Raw genomic sequence first — 10,705 nt, forward strand, 5'->3', positions numbered from 1 at the left:
TTTCTTCTCCAATTAAAAGGTCTTTAATTCATTTTGAGTTGATTTTTTAATATGCTGTAAAAAAGGGTCCAAATCCATTCTTCTGCTTATGGACATCTAATATTTTCCCAATATTTTTGTTGAAAAGACTGCCCTTTCCCCATTGTATATTCATGGTATCCATGACAAATATCATTTGAGTGAATATTCAAGGGTTTATTCCTGGGCTCTCTGTTCCATTCCACTGATCTATAATTCACTGTATTTCACTGTAATTCACTTGCATTTTGTTTTATTGCACTGCACAGATAATGCAATTTTTGCAAATTGATGTCTTGTGCAAACCTGGCATTGAACAAGTCTATTGAAACCATTTGCTCACTTCAGGTCTCTGTGTCACATTTTGATAATTCTCACATTATTTCAAATCTTTCATCATTATTATTATATTTGTTTTTTTAAGATCATTTTTTTTTGACAGAGTAAGAGGGAACATAAACAGGGGGAGTGGGAGAGGGAGAAGCAGGTTTTCCACTGAGCAGGGAGCCTGATGTGGGGCTCGATCCCAGAACCCTGGAATCATGACCTGGGCTGAAAGCTGATGCTTAATGACTGAGCCACCCAGGAAACCCTATTATTATATTTGTTATGATGATCTGTGATAAGGGATCTTTATGTTACTATTGTAATTGTTTCGAGGCAGCATGAACCATGCCTATATAAGATGGCAAATTTAATCAATGAATGTTGTGTGTGTTCTGTTCTACTGACTAGCCCCCTGCCATCTCTACCCCTTTCCTTGACCTTCCTGTTCTCTGAGACACGAAGATATTGAAACTAGGCCAGTTGATAACCCTCCAATGGCTTCTATGTGTTCAAGTGAAAGAAATTGTTTCATATGTCTCACATTAATTCGACAGCTAGAAATGATTATGCTTAATGAAGAAGGCAGTTCAAAAGGCAAGACAGGCAAAAAGTTAACCCTCTTGTACCAAATAGCCAAATTGCAAATGCAAAAGAGAAATCTTTAAAAAAAAATACACACACACACATACATATAACTATATATATATATATAGATAGATATATGTGATTTATTTATTTATGAGAGAGAGAAAGGCAGAGGGAGCAGCAGGCTTCCCAAACAGCAGGGAGCCCAATGCATTGCTCGATCCCAGGACCCTGGGATAACTGAGTCAAAGGCAGATGCTTAACTGACTGAGCCACCCAAGAGTCCCAGGAGAGAATTTTTGGAAGGAAATTAAAAATGCTACTCCAGTGAACCCAAGAATAATTAAAAAATGAAATGGCCTTATTGCTGATATTAAGTTTTTGTGGTCTACTTAAATCGAACCAGAAACACCCTTAAGCCAAAGCCTAATCCAGAGCAGAGCCCTAACCCTCTTTATTTCTGTGAAAGCTGAGTGAGGTGAGAAAGCTGCAGAAGAAAAGCTTGGAACTAGCAGAGGTTGGCTCATGAGATTTAAGGAAAGAAGCAATTTCTACAACATCAAAGTGCAAGGTGAAGCAGCAAGTGTTGGTGTAGAAACTGCAACAAATTACCCAGAAGAACTAGCTAAAATCACTAATGAAGGTGCTTATGCTAAACAGGTTTCAATGTAGATGAAACAGACTTCTCCTGGAAGAAGATGCTACCTAGGATTTTCTTAGTTAAGAAAAGTCAATGCCTTGCTTCAAAACTTCAAAGGATAGGCTAACTCTCTTTCTTATTAGAGACCAGTGCAACAGGTGACTTTAAGTTGAAACCAATGCTCATTTTTTTCACCATTCTGAAAATCCTAAAGCCCTTAAGAATTGTGTTCAATCTACCCTAACTGTGCCCTATAAGTGGAACAACAAAGCCTAGATGACACCACATCTTTTTACAACATAGTTTACTGAATATTTTAAGCCCACTGCTAAAACCTACTGTTCAGAAAAAAAAAAAAAAAGTCCTTTCAAAATGCTACTACTACAAATATGCTAACTGACAATGCACCTTGTAACTCAAGAGGTCTGATAGGGAGGTACTAGATTAATTATGTTTTCAGATCTGCTAACACGACAACCATTCTGCAGCTCATGGACAAGAAGTAGTTTCTAATTTCAAGTCCTATTATTTAAGAAACATATTTCATAATGCTCTAACTGCCATAGATAGTGATTCCTGTCATGGATCTAAACACAGTAAATTGAAACCTTCTGGAAATGACTCACTATTCTAGATGCCATTGAGAACATTTGTGATTCATGGGAAGAGGTCAAAATATCAACATTCATAGGAGTTTGGAAGAATTTTATGTCAACCCTAATGCATGACTTGGAGGGGTTCAAGACCTCAGTGAAGGAAGAAACTGCAGATGTGGCAGAAATAGTAAGAGAACAAGAATTAGAAGTAGAGCCTGAAGATGGAATTGAATTGCTTATCATTTTCATGATAAAATTTAAGAGATAAGGAGTTGCTTCAAACGAATAAGCAAAAACAGTGGTTTCTTGATATGGAGTCTAATTCTGGTGAAGATGCTGTGAAGAATGTTGAAATGCTAACAAGTGATTTAGACCATTACATGAGCTCAGTTGATAAAGCAGTGACACGATTTGAGATGATTGACTCCAATTCTGAAAGAAGTTCCACTTTGGGTAAAAGGCTATCAAATAGCACTGCATGCTACAGAGAAATTATTTGTCAAGAAGTCAATTAATGTGGGAAATTTCATTACTATCTTTTTTAAAGAAGTTTCCACAGCCACCCCAAACCAAGGAAAGCCTTTCTAAATCTGTCATGTCTCAATTTCCCATCTGTGATTCTTCCTATCTCATGAGTGTGCATATATCAATAGATTATACTTGTTCACAGATGGAAATGTATTTAGTCTTTGATAGCTACCCAGCAACTGAAAGAACAAAAAGAAAACTTGACAAGTTAACTCACTTGTATTTTCAACCAAATGGTCTGCCTGTAGTCATTAAAGTATTCTTTGTGGCTTCACAGCTATATTTATTTCACACAAAAAGTTAATCCCAGAATAACTTACTGTGTGCTTTATAGCTGTTGAGTGAACTCAGTAATTTTGTGCTATTTGAGCATAATGCATGAGTATAGAATGTGTTTGCTTTTTATTAATAATGGTTATATTGTTAAAATAGTATAAAATTAAACATGTTAATTATCATTCATCCAAAATAATTAAAAATCAAATAACTCCTCAAAATTTTACATTTGAAAGAGACTGTAAATTTGGAGGAATGGCCTATCCCCAATTTAGAAAATCCTTTCATTTACATTAAAAAATGCCACCTCTGCAAAAACAGAAACAAACAAAAAATAACACCAATAAAATAGTGTTTCCTTCTAGATTTTCATAAACTTATTTTCTTTCTCAAAATGGTTTATCCTACATAAATGTATGTTTATGAAGTCTTAGAATAAGTTAGGAAGCAAGTTCCCTGGCTTAAACCCAATGCAAGCTTATCTCACTGATAAATCATATTTCTGACCTTCAAAGGAACATCTTAGTGTTTATACCAAAAAGAGAGAGAGAGAATAGATAAGTGATAACTGTTTTTTAAAAGCTACAACAACGGGACACCTGGGTGGCTCAGTTGGTTGAATGGCTGCCTTCAGCTCGGGTCATGATACCAGCATCCTGGAATGGAGTTCCACATTGGGCTCCTTGCTCAGCAGGGAGCCTGCTTCTCCCTTTGCCTCTGCCTGCCACTCTGTCTGCCTGTGCTCACTCTCTCTGACAAATAAATAAATAAAATCTTTTTAAAAATAAATAAGAAAAAAATAAAGGCTATAACATCTATAAAAAAGCAAACACTACACTTTTTTTTTGTTGTTTTTTAAATTTACATCAAATTCCTCCAGTTCTAGCATGATAATATTAGAGGCATTCCATGGAATAGTTACCTGGAATAGTTAACTATTGTCTTTAAAAGTAAAGATCACAAGATATTTTATATTAATACCAAATTAGCTATTGTAATAGCTGAAAAAATAATAAAATGTTAAAACAAATTAAAGATATATATATTTTTTCACAACTCTCTTCACACACACACACACACAGAGGAAAGGCCACATGAAGAAAGGTGACAGTGAAAGGTGACATGTGTAAGCCAGGAAGATCACTCTCACCAGAAACCAAATGGTGACATCTTGATCTTGGACTTCCAGTCTCTAGAACTGTGAAAACAAAATAAAACAAAAAAAGGCCATTGCTTAAGCAACACAGTCTGTGGCATGCTGTTACTGCATTGCAAGCCAACTAGAAGAGAAACCCAGTAGATGTCTTATTCTGAGAGAGCATTCTTGGTGAGCCATTGAGCTAGACACGGGAGATCCTTTGGACAAATAAGGCATGGTCCTGTCCCTGTTGAAGACACCAAATATCCAAGAAGATCCCATACCCAAGGAACTATGGCTATCTTGGTGAGAGCAGCGGTTTTTATAATGATGAAAGAAGTATATGAATCTCCCTCCTCCACTTAATGGGAATTAAAGGACCATGGGTTTGTGGGCCTACCAGTTGGGAGAAGTAGAGTTTACAAAGGGAAACTAAGAATGCTGGAAGTTTGGAGATACCTCTGAATCCAAGATTCTTTGGGAGCCTTAACTTTCTTACAGTTTCACCTCTCATTGTGATTTCTTCCAGCTGCCAAATTTTTCACCTCCTCAAACTGTCTTGCATCTTGCAACTCCTGTTTTCTTCTATGGCTACTTTGATCTATACTGCCCAGAATTTTTATTCCTTCATTCCTCCAAGTCAAATTACAGAAGCTGGTTGTGTGATGCAGACTTTACATGTGGGCATGTAGTATTTGAAGAGAAAAATAACTCAGCCCAGTATAAGAGAAAAAACTGAAAATTTAATATCAGTCCTTACTCCTAAGAAAATTTAAACTTTCCTCATCATGGTGAAAGTGTTTTCTAAACCATCTGTTCTTCCTCCTTAAGATTTTACCTCTCACTAGACTCGAGACTGCAACATCTCAAAGTCTGTAACATTTTTCTTAGAATGGTTTGATTTACTCTAACTTGTCTGAAAGTGTGATCCAGAGTAATTTATACCTCCCCAAATTAAGGAGTTCTGAGAAGTGAAATACAACCTTCCAAGGTCATCAACGTTGTAATACTAACAAAAGATTTGAAAATAGTGTGCCATCATCATAATGATTGTAGAAGAAGGGAGAGAGGAAGGGTTCAGGAAGGGTTCTTCTTTTACACGCATCTTATCCTTGACATTTGGACATTAGAGCCTTCTTAAATAGTCTCTCTCATAAAGAAAACTTGATTCTATTAGAAGTAGAGCCAGGTGGTGGGTATTATGGAGGGCACATATTGCATGGAGCATTGAGTGTGGTGCATAAACAATGAATTCTGTTACACTGAAAACAAATTAAAACAACAACAACAACAAAACCCTGGAACTATCTTATGATTTAGGAATCCCAATTCTGGGTATATATTGAAAGGAAATAAAATTATGATCTCAAAGAAAAAATAAAGAAATAAAATATATAAAGCTCATATTGCAAAAACCCGGGGTCATATGACTTTCTTGTGTAATAAGAACATGTCTCAGAAAGTCATTTCTCCAAGGAGATGAGAAATATGGAGTAAACCTGAAACCAATGCACAATCTAGAGCCGATTCCAGGATTTGGGGAGGGGCAAATTCTAGATCAGCTAAAGCCCAGATGTCCTGCAGAATGAGAAAAATGTTTGATGTTGCAAGCTGCTCAGCTTATAAGGACACTTATTACACTGTATTTTTGCAATAGTGGCTGAATGATTTATTGAGGGAGAGAGCCAAACCCCATTTGGGTCCACAGCTCTTGTACATTGCCACTCTACTCTCTCTTCTTACCTCTAAGACCACTTAATTTTGTCTTAGCTTATTAGAGCTCCTTTTAGCTTCCTCCTACTAGACAGGAAGGAGGACAGAAAATGAGTTTTCCCCCATGCTCTCCAATCCCTAGCATAAATCTTTGTACCTTGTTGCTGATCAATGAAGAGTTTGGATGAATGGTAAATTAGAGACTCATGTTGGTGATAACTACAGATGAAAATTATGTCTTGATTACCTGCTGGTAAATAAATATCACTGGTCCCAAGTAGGACCAAATGAGATTTAGAAATGTACTGGCACACTGAAAGAGCTTCTGGGTGACAGAGAGTAGTGAGGTGAACCACAGTCATTCGCTTGGGCCACTAGTGGTTTCACCATTAATTCACATTAGCCGACCATAAAAGGTATTTTTGGATTCATATGAAAGGGTTTGTGACTAAAGTAAATAACTGCATCGAATGGAAATTGTTCGCAGATAAGATTCTCTGGCTTCCCATAAAAAGCCATTCTGCCGGCTGAGAAAATTCAGAAGTGTTCCTTTCTCTGCTACCTATTGTTTTCCTTTCCTGGTTTTCATCAAATAGACTTTCTCAAAATAGCCAAAGCGTGATATACTGGAATATAATATAATATGTCACTATGCCTGTGTTGTTTTATGACTTCAGGTGGCATTCAACTCTTAACAAATATGTATATCAAACTATTAATAAAGGAAAGAGACACACACCCGCATTGCATATATATATTGCATATATATACCTATATATATATGTATACATATATATATTCACAAACTCCTGCATTTCTCTAAAAATGTGAATTTTCCCAATATTATCCTTAGATCCTCAATTAGTCCTGTTGATACAGTATATAAGGACTAATTAAATAATTTTGTGGAAATATGAGAATGATATTCAGTTCCCTGCAGTAACTATTGTCATTTTTATAGCCAATATGCAGCCCATATACTGCCATGGCTTATTGAAATGCTTCTAAAATCCTGGAAATAGTATCATCTTAATTTTTAAAGAATTTAACAATAATGATCGAATATTAAAACTATGATTGTAAGTACCAGAGAAGCTAGTAATTACAAAGGATTTTCTGGTCAATAGATTATAGCCAAACCTTGATCATATGAATATTTCTTAGTGAATGAAGAATATGCTTAATTTACATTTGTGATATATGCAATGCTCACAGATTTTATTAAAAAGTGACTGTCAAAAATAATATTCACAAGTAGGCAATTTTACTTAAGGCCTTGAGCTTAATCATTTGATGGATAAATAGTACATGGATTGTTTTCTGTAACTAATCTAAAAAACAATTAGTGGTATGACTTTAAATATCTCTCCTGGAAATGTCCTGCAATAGCTATTAATTTTATCTTGTATAATTGGGAAAGATATTAAAAAGTGTGATATTAAACCAATTTTAAAGTTTTTTTTTACCATCAAGAACTTGTACAAGAATAATGAAAAGAACTGACAAAATTGTGACTAAGTAAAAATATGCAAATAAATTAGCAAATGCTTTTTTAAGCCAGACTGACATGAACATGCTAATGGCTACATTCTGGCTACCAGAGACCTCATTACAATTTACATCATCAGTTAGGGTGCTTGCAAACCAAGAGAGCTGTAACACTTTGGTTTAATACTACAAGTTCTAAAAGCAGTCTTCCCCAGTTTATACCCCACAACTTTTCCATCTGTATTGTGTACGTACACACAAGCTACCTAACTTTTCTCTTTATCAGTAAAATGGACCACTAAAATTAGTCCTTATGAATGCAATAATTAAGATTCAATCCTAAAACAAATCAGGTACATTTTATTTAAATGCTTCATTTTCCTAATTTACCCTATAATAGTTCTTTTGTTTGTTGGTTGGTAGGTTGGTTTTAATAATTACAGAGAATCATATATTCCTACTGATGATTGTAAGCAGATTAGGAACAATAAAGGGAAGGAAAACTAATCTTTTTAAAAAACATGAGATATACTTTAAATAATATTAAATATTTAATATTTAATAATAAATATTTGTACATTTGTACATTTAACTAATCCTTTCAAAAACCTTATGAGATAGGTATTAATAATAACTGAAATATTAAAATACCTCAGCTAATATTTATTAGGCTCTTACATTTAATTACCTTACTAAGTATTTATGTATTATTATGAGAAGTGCTTACAACAAAACTATTGGGTAGGTATTATTTTTTACATTTTAAATGTAAGAAAACTGTTTATCAATAGACTTTATATTGTTTGTCAAAGCCAATTTGGGTCATAAGGAATGAATCAAAGATCCAAAGCCCTTTTTGTCTGTATCTAAAGCACCCCACCTTAAACACTATGTGCTTTTGAACAAAATCAGGTTAATTGTCTTGTTCAAAACTGAACAGCTTGATAAGTAAAGAGTCAGAGAGAATATTCCCAGCTCCACATATGGTGATTAACTATAGTTTCATAGAAAAAAATGAAAACAACCAATTCCTGTATACTGCTAAAATCTAAAGCTAAGTAATGAAATAGTAAAAGGCAGTATGAGGACATTATTAATATACAAGAAAATAATTTTTGATTCATCTCTTCCTGTTTATTTTTACAGCTAATATTTATTAGGTTTTTAAAAATTATTTTTTTTAAAAAATTTAAAAAAATAAATTTTTGCTAAAAATTATTTATTTTACAGCTAATATTTTTAAATCACCGATGTTCTAAGACATAACTTTGATTCCAAGATATGCCTTTGAATGTATCCATGAGCTACAAAGATTTTGTCACAAAATAAGATAAAATAATACACTACAAATATCAAACAAACAAACAACATTTAACTGTGCCTGTGAATCTAGGTTTTCTGGTCTAGTTGTACTGAGGCAAAAAGACACTTTTTCCCTCAGAAGAGATCCAAAGAAGGGAGAAAGAAGACAAAGAGGGATACTCTTTTTTTTATTTTTAAAGATTTATTTATTTATTTATTTATTTGACAGAGAGATCACAAGTAGACAGAGAGGCAGGCAGAGAGAGAGAGAGAGAGAGAGAAGCAGACTCCCTGCTGAGCAAAGAGCCCGACGCGGGACTCAATCCCAGGACCCCGAGATCATAACCTGAGCCGAAGGCAGAGGCTTAACCCACTGAGCCACCCAAGCGCCCTGAGGGATACTCTTTTATTCAGTAACTTTATTTTGTAGAGGAATGAAATAGCTTTTCAATCAACCTCTAGCCGTCTGGGATTGATATAATACATACACCAGCTCTGACATTTACCCTACTGCTTTTGAATTCCCTCATTTGTATAGGCATCTGAACTTTTTCTTTAATTTTCTTACAAATTATTCTTTCCATGTACTTTTTAAAGACTTATTTATTTGTTTGATAGAGAGAGAAAGTGTGTGTGCATGCCTGCAGGGGTGGTGGCAGAGGCAGAGGGAGAGGGAGAGAATCTCAAGCAGATCTCCACTATGCATGGAGTCCCATGCAAAACTCAGTCCCACAACCCTGAGAAGAGGACCTGAGCCTAAATCTAGTCAGACACTTAACCAATGGAACCAGCCAGGAGCTCCTCATCTTTTCATTTAAAAGGATTTTAAAATTACATTCTACCTCCTTTTAAGTATTCCAAAATGCATGCCTTATACATCTTCTTACACTGAGAAGTTTGTCTAGGTACATAGGAAATGAGGTAGGTCCAGACCACCACAGCAGGATTTATTTCCTTTAGCCCTTACTTCCTAGAGGCAAGGATAGAGTAAAGGGAGTGGGTTGTTTGCAGCCAGTCCCAAAAGGGCTAAGCCTTTGGTTTTGGGTACCAGACTAGTATCTCAAACCCATGTGCAACATGATCTTATCTTAAGACATTTCACCCCAAAGAAGTTAGGACTTAAAAATCCTAACACAGAGAACGATGATACTCTGACTTACTACTATTGATATAAGTTGATTCATGTTTCTTTGTTTCTTACAAGAAGTTTTACAGCATCTATAAAATGTGACAGACTAATTTGTTAGCTTATAAGTAATATAAAATCTCAGACCCCTTCACAGTTCTTGGCAGTCATCTTCATGTTGCTGACAGGAGATAGAATGGATTTTTAAAATAAACTCAGTTGTTATGGACAAAGGGCACACTGATGCTGAAAGGTCTTCTGATACAAGCCAATCAATTGTATGTCTTCCTGGGCACCTATATTGCTCCTCCATTCAAGAAGTTGAGTTTTATTTATGCTATATCAATAGCTGCTTTGATAACTGGAAACAGAAGTTTCATGTGAGTACATCCAAAGAAGCCATTCAAGTCTCTTACCTTCCAAATCCTTCTTTAGGAGACCAGCCACCACAGTCTGAGGAAGCCCAAGCAGCCATAGTAAAGATATACATGAAAGAGAATACAACTTCACCTGAGCTCCCAGACAATGTGCAAGCCAGCCAACTTCCAGCATGTGAGACAGTCACTGGACTGGCTGCTACCGAATTTTACTGATCCTCGTCTGGCTGGTTCAGTTGACATCGCTTAAAACTTGCTGAACCCTATCTAATTAGTAAAATTTTAAAGAATAAATGATTGTTGTATTGTCACTACTCATTGATTTTTCTTTAACCAAACTTTTCTTTTGAAATAATTGTATATTCACATGCAATTGTAAGAAATGATGCACAGAGGATTCCATATATCTTTAACACAATTTCCCCTAATAGTAACATCTTGCTAAAGTTATGACTAGTATGGGGGCGCCTGGGTGGCTCAGTGGGTTAAGCCGCTGCCTTCAGCTCGGGTCATGATCTCAGGGTCCTGGGATCGAGTCCCACATCGGGATCTCTGCTCAGCAGAGAGCCTGCTTCCTCCTCTCTCTCTCTG

The 10,705-nt window shown here is 35.6% G+C and overlaps 1 pseudogene; it reads left to right on the forward strand.

Moving 5' to 3' along the window:
• Positions 1–839: 839 nt before the first annotated feature.
• Positions 840–10,330, forward strand: LOC132028870 (tigger transposable element-derived protein 1-like; annotated as a pseudogene).
• The last annotated feature ends 375 nt before the right edge of the window (positions 10,331–10,705 follow it).

Source organism: Mustela nigripes, chromosome 1 (genome assembly GCF_022355385.1).
Source record: "Mustela nigripes isolate SB6536 chromosome 1, MUSNIG.SB6536, whole genome shotgun sequence".
Lineage (NCBI taxonomy): Eukaryota > Metazoa > Chordata > Mammalia > Carnivora > Mustelidae > Mustela > Mustela nigripes.